The sequence below is a fragment of the Lactuca virosa genome, chromosome 5 (genome assembly GCF_052849685.1).
Source record: "Lactuca virosa cultivar CGN04683 chromosome 5, Lactuca_virosa_CGN04683_v6, whole genome shotgun sequence".
Taxonomy (NCBI): domain Eukaryota; kingdom Viridiplantae; phylum Streptophyta; class Magnoliopsida; order Asterales; family Asteraceae; genus Lactuca; species Lactuca virosa.
The window spans coordinates 328,577,044-328,586,928 of record NC_136430.1 but is presented as its reverse complement, the minus strand read 5'-3'; the positions used below and the strand labels follow the sequence as shown (position 1 = coordinate 328,586,928).

At 33.9% G+C, this 9,885-nt stretch overlaps 1 pseudogene; it reads right to left on the bottom strand.

The window, feature by feature from the left end:
• Nucleotides 1-2,159: 2,159 nt before the first annotated feature.
• On the bottom strand, nucleotides 2,160-4,150 carry LOC145115464 (uncharacterized protein At4g06744 pseudogene; annotated as a pseudogene).
• Nucleotides 4,151-9,885: the final 5,735 nt, after the last annotated feature.

The following is a 9,885-nucleotide window of genomic DNA, read 5'->3' as shown; positions in this document are numbered from 1 at the left end:
AGTAGGAACAAATTGTTAGGATGATATTTAAATTCTCTATATTTATATATAGGCTCGTTTAGGCTTGTGAGCCTAATCGATCTTTGTTACGTAGGCTCGAGCTCGTTTAATAAAGAAGCCTAAAATTAGGCTCGAGCTCGGCTCGGTCTCGTTAAAAACCGATCTCGAGTCGAGTTTTTACCAAGTCGATCCCGAGTAGCTCGTGAGTAGTTTGACTCGTTTGCAGCCCTATCTACATCTTGATGATTGAATTGATTTGATTCTATTAGGATTTGTCTAAATTAGGGGTCGGGGGTTTATCTTCTGCTTTGTCTAGAGATTAAAAAAACACTCAACCCTATGTATTGGGTTTCAAAAATCTATCTTCATGCATCATAATCGAGACAATCAACGTCTAGAATAAGTGGAATATACAATTTGATGTTCGTAATTTCATAAGATTTTTCAGTAGTCATGTGATATTCTGATAACGTAGAGAATAGCAGGAAAAAAATATATTTTAGAAGATGATAATTAACTATATATATATTTTTTGGGATATCTCCAGAAAAGTCTCAATATTTTGGGCAAATTTTTAATAAAATCCTAAATTTTATTTTTTGAATAAAAAAGTCATGACTTTTTCACATTTTGAATAGAAAAGCCCAAGAAACCGGATAACTTATTCACTTTAGCCCTTTTTGACATGTTCAGCAGGTCATGAGACCAAATTGTTAATTTTTCGAATATAATGAGACTTTTATGCAGAGTTCGTCAAAATTTTTATATAATGTATAAACATATTTTTTTACATATCTATATCTATTTTTGCGTATTTTTGTATTTTTTATGTTTTTATATGTATATATATTTACGTATTTTTATGTATTTTAAATGTATAAACGTATTTTTTTACTTATTTATATGTATTTTAACCATTTTACATATTTTATATGTATTTTTATGTGTTATTTTTTATGTATTATGTATTTTCATATATTTTTACGTATTTATCTATTTTTTAAAGCTTTTTATATAGATGTTTATGTATTTTAAATGTATAAACGTATTTTTTACGTATTTATATCTACTTTTAAGTATTTTACATATTTTTTTATGTATTACGTACTTATGTATTTTTTTAAGTGTTTTATATAGATGTTTTTTTTGTATATTTATGTATTTTAAATGTATAGACGTATTGTTTTACGTATTTATATGTATTTATATGTATTTTTTAATGTATTTTATATATTTTTTGTGTGTTTTTATGTATTATGTATTTACATGTATTTTTGCGTATTTATGTATTTTTTTAGTTTTCTTATATAGATGTTTACGTATTTTTATGTATATTAAATGTTTAATTGTATTATTTTTACGTGTTTATATATTTTTTACGTAAAAATAATACAATTAAACATTTAATATATAAAAAAAAATAAACATCTATATAAGAAAATTAAAAAAATACATAAATATGCAAAAATATATATAAATACATAATACATAAAAACACACAAAAAATATGTAAAATACTTAAAAATAGATATAAATACGTAAAAAATATGTTTATACACTTAAAATACATAAACATCTATATAAAAAGCTTTTAAAAGACACATAAATACGTAAAAATATATAAAAATACATATAAATACATAGTACATAAAAAATAACACATAAAAATAAATAAAAAATATGTAAAATGGTTAAAAAAATACATATAAATAAGTAAAAAAATACGTTTATATATTTAAAATACATAAAAATACGTAATTATATACATATAAAAACATAAAAAGTACACAAATACGTAAAAATAGATATAGATGTGTAAAAAATATGTTTATACATTATATAAATATTTTGACGAAATCTGCAAAAAAGTCTCATTATTTTCGAAAAATTAACAATTTCACCTCATGACCTGCTGAACAGGTCAAAAATGGCTAAAGTGAATAAATTAGCCGGTTTCTTATGCTTTTCTATTCAAAGTCAGGACTTTTTTATTCAAAAAATAAAATTTAAGAATTTATTAAAAAATTGCTTAAAATATTAGGACTTTTCTCTCTCTCTATATATATATATATATATATATATATATATATATATATATATATATATATATATATATATATATATATATTTTGCTTGTTTTCTATAATGATCATTTGTCATAGACAAAATACCCACATATTTCTCATTAATTACATACACACAAAATACATGTAGGCCCGATTATACAATATGGGCCAAAACACAAAATCAATACAACCCAATATACAATTAATCTAATATGGTAGCAAACTACTAATGATGACATTAGGAGAAGAACGATATGATCCCATATGTTATTAAACATTTGCAAAATATCGATAAATGTACCAAAAAAATAATAGTTACATCGTCCAAACTTGATGAACAATATTAGTTATTTTTAAATATTAAAATAAAAGACAAACAATATTCTTTCACTTTAGCCACTTTTATCTAATTATGCACATCGACATTAATTAATGTGGCGAAAGTGCACCATAACTTCGCACTAGAGGAGCCGGTGTCGGCGACGGAGTAGCCCACTGAACAGCTGATGACTCTGATTGATTAACAGAATACCCTTTGGAGCAAGGTACATAAGTCAAAGATTTTTCATCAGGGCAAGAAGGAAGATTCAAGAAGAAATGAGCACACTCGGCCTTCGATCTTTGATTTGGGAGATCCGAAATGCAGTTCATCTTCACATCAAGAACCCCATTTCTTATCAGTTTCCGACACTGTGGCCCTACCTGAGTGAAATAATTATACGACAGAGTGAAGTTCGATAGATTCGGCAGGCTGCACACCGATTCCGGCACATCCCGGTAGAACTTATTGTGAGCCAAGTTCAGAAGCTCCATTTTCTTTAAGCACTGAAACGAGTGTGGGATTGGGCCTGTTAGACTGTTGAATCCGACGTCGAACACCGTCGATTTCTTCAGAAATCCGATCTCGTATGGCAAACATCCGGTTAACTGGTTGTTCAAGAAAAGAACCTCCAGTAGGGTGTCGGCAGCTCGACCAATGCTCCGAGGGATTCCACCAACGAATTTGTTGTTAGCCAGGGTTAGATAAAGCGCCGGCGTGGAGCCAAGGTTTTCAGGGAGTTTTTGCTTGAAATTGTTGTTGTTGATGAAGAGCAAGTCGAGGTCGAGAAGGAAGACCTGTGGAGGAACTACGCCGGAAAAGGTGTTGAACCTGAGGTCGAGGAATAGTAGCTTGTTGGCACGGAGGACTTGGTAGGGGAAGTTGCCGGAGAATTTGTTGTTACTGAGGTCGAGCTCGTATAAGTAGCGGAGTGTGCCGACATCGGCGGGGATGGAGCCGGTGAAGTTATTGGAATTTGCATGGAAAAATGTGAGATCTTTCAAACCGGTTAGGAATTCGGTGAGGGTTAGATTTGGGCCATACAAATTCTTGTTGTTGAAGTTGACGCCGGCGATGCCCTTTAGTTTAACATAGGGTACAGTGTCGCAAATGAATCCTTTGTAATTGCGGCAAATATCCTTGCCTTTCCATGTTTTTGTAATGCCTGTGGGATCGCTTGTCACTTTGCTTTTGAAGGCTTGGATTACTTTATAGTCTCTTTCTAGTAGCTTGCTCTCGAAACCACTTGGTGGTTTCGGTGATGGTGGTGGTGGTGGTGGTGGGCTTGGAGGTGGTGGAGGTGGTAGTTTTGGTGATGGTGGTGGTGGTGGGCATGGTGATGGCGGAGGTGGTGGGCTTGGTGAGGGCGGTGGTGGTGAGGGCGGAGGTGGTGATGGTGGTGGTGGTGAGGGCGGAGGTGGTGATGGTGGTGGCGGTGATGGTTGGCATATAGGAGGGGGAGGGGGAGGGAGTTCACATGAAGGAGGTGGAGGTGGGGGTGGGGGTGGGGGTGGAGGTGGAGGTGGAAGGGGAGAGCATGAAGGAGGAGGGGCCCAATCGTAATATTCCAGCTGTGGCGATGGAGGGGCCTCAGCCTCACCACCATCTATGATGATCTTGACTGGTTTTGTAGGAGTAAATTCGCCATTGATAACAAAAAGATGAGTGATGCAAATTAAGACTAGAAACGTACCACTACTACCCATCTCTCTATGTGGAAGAAAGTGGAATCAAGAAAAATGGAGGACTTCGTTGATTTAAATAGATTAAAAGCATGATCTTCATAGCATTGACACGTCCTATCATATTACTATTTCATAAACCTTTACTTTTATAAAGACAAAAGTGCAAGATTGGTCCTATGATATTCAAAAAACTTTGGATATGGTCCAAAAAGTTTTCCACTTGCATAGAAGGTCCAAAATCAATGTTTTTCTGTGTTTTTGGTCCAAAAAAAATTAAAAGACGGTTATACCCTTTTATTTTCTTTTTTATATTTTTTCTACTTTTTCAAATACTATTTTAATTTGAAAATAAAAAGAAAAGAAAATAATTATCCTCTCTCTCTCTCTCTCCAAGTAAAAGGGATCTGGTCTCAAATACTTTTTTCTTGTTGTGTTCATGCTTTGGTGAAGAAATCAGTTCCACCACCATCATAGAACCTAGGGGTGTTCAATAAACCACACAAACCGTATAAACCGTCCACACCGCACAACACCGCACCGCATAATGCGGTTTTGAACGTCCCCGGTTTGATTTGCGGTTTGTAATTTTTGTAAACCGCACTATGTGGTGCGGTTTGCGGTTTGTAGTTACAAAATCGCAGTTCAAACCGCACCGCACCGCATTATATATATATATATATATATATATATATATATATATATCATGATTTTAGCTTTAATTATACTTAGCAATGTTAGTTTATCAATGTTTTTAACTATAGAAATTAACTGAAATTTACTACTAATAAACAAAGGAGTCAAGTACTTAACAGTACATATGCTTGATTGTGTTTATATTACCTAGTATCAATCGTAAGTTTCTAAAAAACTTCTATTTAATATAATTCAAATGTTATCAATGATATACTATATTGTTAAGCTAAGTTAAAAACTTCTATTTAATATAATTCAAATTTTATCAATGATATACTGTATTGTTAAGCAAAGTTGTGATTTTTAAGGTTGTAAAAAATAATCTTGCAAAATTCTTAAAGTAAAAGACAAAACAAAAGATAGTTATAGAGAATATTCTACAAGTCTTAAATTAAATTAAGTATTTACGTTCTTAAAACCGCATAAACCGCACAAAAACCGCAAAATCGTCCGCATAAAACCGCACCGCATAATGTGATTTAGAACCTTCGCGGTGCAGTTTGTGGTTTCTGAAAATCTCAAACCGCATATGAGGTGCGGTTTGTGGTTTTGAGTCTAAACCGCACCAAACCGCACCGCGAACACCCCTAATAGAACCCACAACCCAACTGATTACTCAAGAAAAAAAACTTCTATCCTTCAATAGTGTATACATAATCTGAAGCAAATTAGGACAAGGGAAATTTGGTACAACCCATCTATGCATAGAGAAATATACAGGTTCATATTGATTCTCGTTTTTACTTTTCTGAAATCTTTGGCATGAATTGTGTTTTCAAACCGAATCATAAATTACTTGATTGATTTAGGGCGAAGGAACCCTAATTTAGGGATTTCAGATATTTAGTTCATCTTCTTGTTTCATCTATTTTTGCTAGGTTCGAGGGTAGGTGGTGTCACTGGTGTGAGATGATGAAGAGGAAAGCTAGAGTGACGGTACAAGATAGGTAAGGGCAGATCCATGGCCAAAGGAGATGAAGGAGCGATCAGAAACAGATTGGATTTGATCTGTGTATAATTTCTCTAATGATTCTGTCGGTTGTAGACTTGTAGTGTGAAATCTTTGCCATTGGATCAAGTAAAACCGCCTAATTATTATTCATATGATACTCTCTCCACATGGAAGTCAGGCTATTTCGGGGAGAATAGTCAATCCCGTTCTTCGACAACAACCTTTGTAACCAGTTCACCTGAATCGAAGCATCGCTGGATGTGATTGTCATCCTGCCGCCACTTCTCGCCAAGGGCATCGACACTTAAATTCTTCCTCAAGATATACAGGGCATCGGCACTTCGATTCTTCTTCAAACTCTTGGATTGAACCCACTTTGTTACATCTAGGTTTAATCTCTCATTCTTAGAAAAACTATAATCTAATCTCTATGGTAATTGTAATATAATTTTGGTGATTTAACGATTTCGTGTTCCAAAATTGATTTTGAAGAACAAACGGTTTTGTGTTTATTTTCTAGTTTTTTTGGTGTTCCAGATTTCGTAATTATATAAGTGTGTTTCTTTTGTGTGTATTTGTTCTTGGTTCCATGGAGAGAGAGAGAGAGAGAGAGAGAGAGAGGATAATTATTTTCTTTTCTTTTTATTTTTAAAATTAAAATAGTATTTGAAAAAGTAGAAAAAATATATAAAAGAAAGTAAAAGGGTATAACCGTCTTTTCAGGTTTTTTAGGACCAAAAACACAGGAAAAACCTTGATTTTGGACCTTCTATGCAAGTGAAAAACTTTTTGGATCCTATCCAAAGTTTTTTGAATACCACAGGGACCAATCTTGCAGTTTTGTCTTTATAAAAGCTATTCTCACTATCTATAAAAGTTTAAATGTTAATAATCAGGTTTCACTATTTTAATTGTTTATTTAATCTACAACTTTTATATTAAATTATTAAGAACAAAATGTTTTTATATTCAATATTAAGGTTATTCTTAAGGAAAGTATATTATAAACATGTATTTAATGAATATACTTTCTTATGTAAGTGTTACTCAACTGACTAGAGGACATATAACTACTAATTTTTTGCATACATAATGAGTGAAGCAGTAGAAAACGATGAAATTTTAACACTTTGAAAAGTTCTATCTCAATAGAAACCATATTTGAAGAATGATTAATGTTTTATTAATCATATTACGTGTGAGACCCGTATACTAAACGGGTTGATTAAAAAATTATATATATATATATATATATATATATATATATATATATATATATATATATATATATATATATACTAAACATTTTTTTATTAAATATCAAGGTGTAAACATTAAGTATTTTTTAAAGTAAATTTCAAAATAAATAAATACGAAATGATGAATAAATAAATAATTCAATTTATAGTAATAAAACAAACTATGAAGAAATAATTATATTTTGGCCATATTTGTGGTTTAACCGCATTTTTTTAGTTTTATCAATGAAAAAAAACAAAGTTTGATCATTTTTCCTATATAGACCATTTTGGCCTAAAATTGTAACGACCCAAAAATCAAGGGTAAAAATTTCATTTTTAAATGTAGCGAAAGCATTGATACCATTTATTTCAAACATTTCAAATCATCATTAAGAAAAATATTTATCAGAGTTTATCCCAAAATCATTCATTGCGGAAATCCTAGGTGTGTGCACTGTGATCAATCCGAGCTCTTCTTTTTCAAATCGATGATACATGAAACCATAAACAAAACTGTAAGCACGAAGCTTAGTGAGTTCCCCAGAGCATACCCCACACAATCCACATAACCACATAATCCATATCAGCTATAACAGCTACATAAATCGTAACAATCACATAAGCATGCATATACACATATAAAGATGTCATGGAAACCCTCCAAGGTCTTATTCACATACTCACATAAATCATATCAACTACACAATTCATGCATATAACACATACGGATGCCCTGGAAACCCTCCAGGGTCTTACACCGGGTTCCATGGGAACCCCCACATGGTCTTAGCCCAATGCCATGGGAATCCCCACATGGTCTTAACTAAGGATGCCATGGAAACCCTCCAAGGTCTTAAACCCTAGTGCCTAGGGAACCCCCCGAGGTCTTTACCTAGGATGCCGTGGAAATCCTCCAAGGTCTTACACCTAAGTGCCTCGGGAACCCCCCGAGGTCTTCCATGCAAATATCACAAAGACAACTAGCATACCAAATACCACACAATCAACTAGCATACAACATATAACTAATTGCCATGGGAACCCCCGCATGGTCTTCACATAAATACATAATGTATCGATAACACATTACCAATAATCATCACAACTAAATAAATGGGCCGGCCTTGGTGCCTTAGACCCATTGGTATGGTGAAGAGACTCACCTGGCACTGCTGAAGCCTCACAGATAAAACTCTCATTGCTGGTTGACAGATTCCCGCACTGTCAACATCAAACAATACCCAATTAATAACTAGGTTCCAATGCATAACCACAACTCTATACTTGGGGTAAAAGACTACTTTACCCTAACTTAGCTTTACTCAGTCCAAGGCCCAAAAGTCAAACCATGGACCAAAGCCCAACATATGGCCCGATTTTCCAAATTGGGCCCAAACCTCTATATGGCTTATCCTAAGGCCCAACCAATTATTCCAGTCTAAATGATTGGCATTCTGATGGTCCAATAACTAATACTCCTCAAGGCCTAATTATAGCCCACTTATGGCCCAATTTTCCAAATTGGGCCCAAGCCTCTCTAATGGGTCTTATCCTAAGACCCAATAATTCCTTAGTCCATAATATGTTCCCAATTGGCCCACAAAGGCCCACAGCAGCTTAGTCCAATACGTGGCCCAATAAGTATCTAAACCCAATTAGGGTTTTTCACATAAAATGTCGATTAGGGTTAAGTGTTCCTACTTAACCCATTAAGGACTTAATCCATTAAGTCCAATATTGTCTTAGGTTTATTTGCCAATGATTGATAATTAATATTTTAAGTTTAATAATTAATTCCAATGTGGGTCCCCGTCAATTCCCAAAATTAGGGTTTCAAGACATTAGGGTTTTCCAAACCCTAATTAGGGTTTCCAACCCATTACAATCCGACTAGGCCCAAAAGCTAAGTCCTTAGGCACATTAGGACTTCGTTGGGCCCACTACTCCATTAGGCCCACTAGGGTTTCATTAATCGGGCACTCCCACTTGATGGGTTTTGAGCATTCTAACACTCCTAAGTGTACATGCAACCCTAAATACCTTGGATCTATGTTTTCTCTATTATACATGCAAATATGAACTTTCCAAGGTATTCATCCTAACTAGCATAATAACACTGATTCAAATGAATATCTCAAGTTAGAATTACATACCTCTTTGATGTAGAATGTCTTCATGAAGCTTGAGTGCCTAGTGCCCCAAGTGTGACACCTCAAATGGTTCACACAACATCAAATGCACATGGAATGACTTGAGAGAAATTGGAACACTTCATAAAATCGGCTAGCCCTTTTTCCTCACACATAGTCGCCGATTTCTTGAGCCATGGGATTCTTTTATATGGTGGCTATTAGGGTTACACCATGTAACTCATAACTTTTCCCATTCCTTATGCTCCATGGATTTTAACCTCCATGGAGTATCCATGGGTCACCCCATGGACTTAGTCCAACATAAGGAATCTTGGATCACAAGCCCACATATAAAAGAATGAATGATTTACACAGTCAACCCATATATTTAATTAGTCTCCTTTTGATCACTTAATTAATTCCAAATTAATTCTTGATCAATACTAATTAAATAACCTTATTAATATATTAGAACTTATAATATATTAATAAACCTTAAGTGTTATTTCTCTCATTTTAGTCTATCCAAATGCATGATGTCATGCAACCCAAATGGACCATGCCGGGTCGGGTCAAGTCTTACCAATTATAGTTATGGACTTAGACATTAATCCAAAAGTCTCCCACTTGGATAAGTCTAAAACTATTATTGCATACGACTTCAAGAACCGACTGGCAATCGTAGCTCTCAAAAGCTTCTGTCGAACTCTGACCTTGCCGATGATCTCTGACCTTTGTCAATGACTTGTCCATTAGATAAGGGATCATATATTCCTCCATTCTAGATATCATATGGA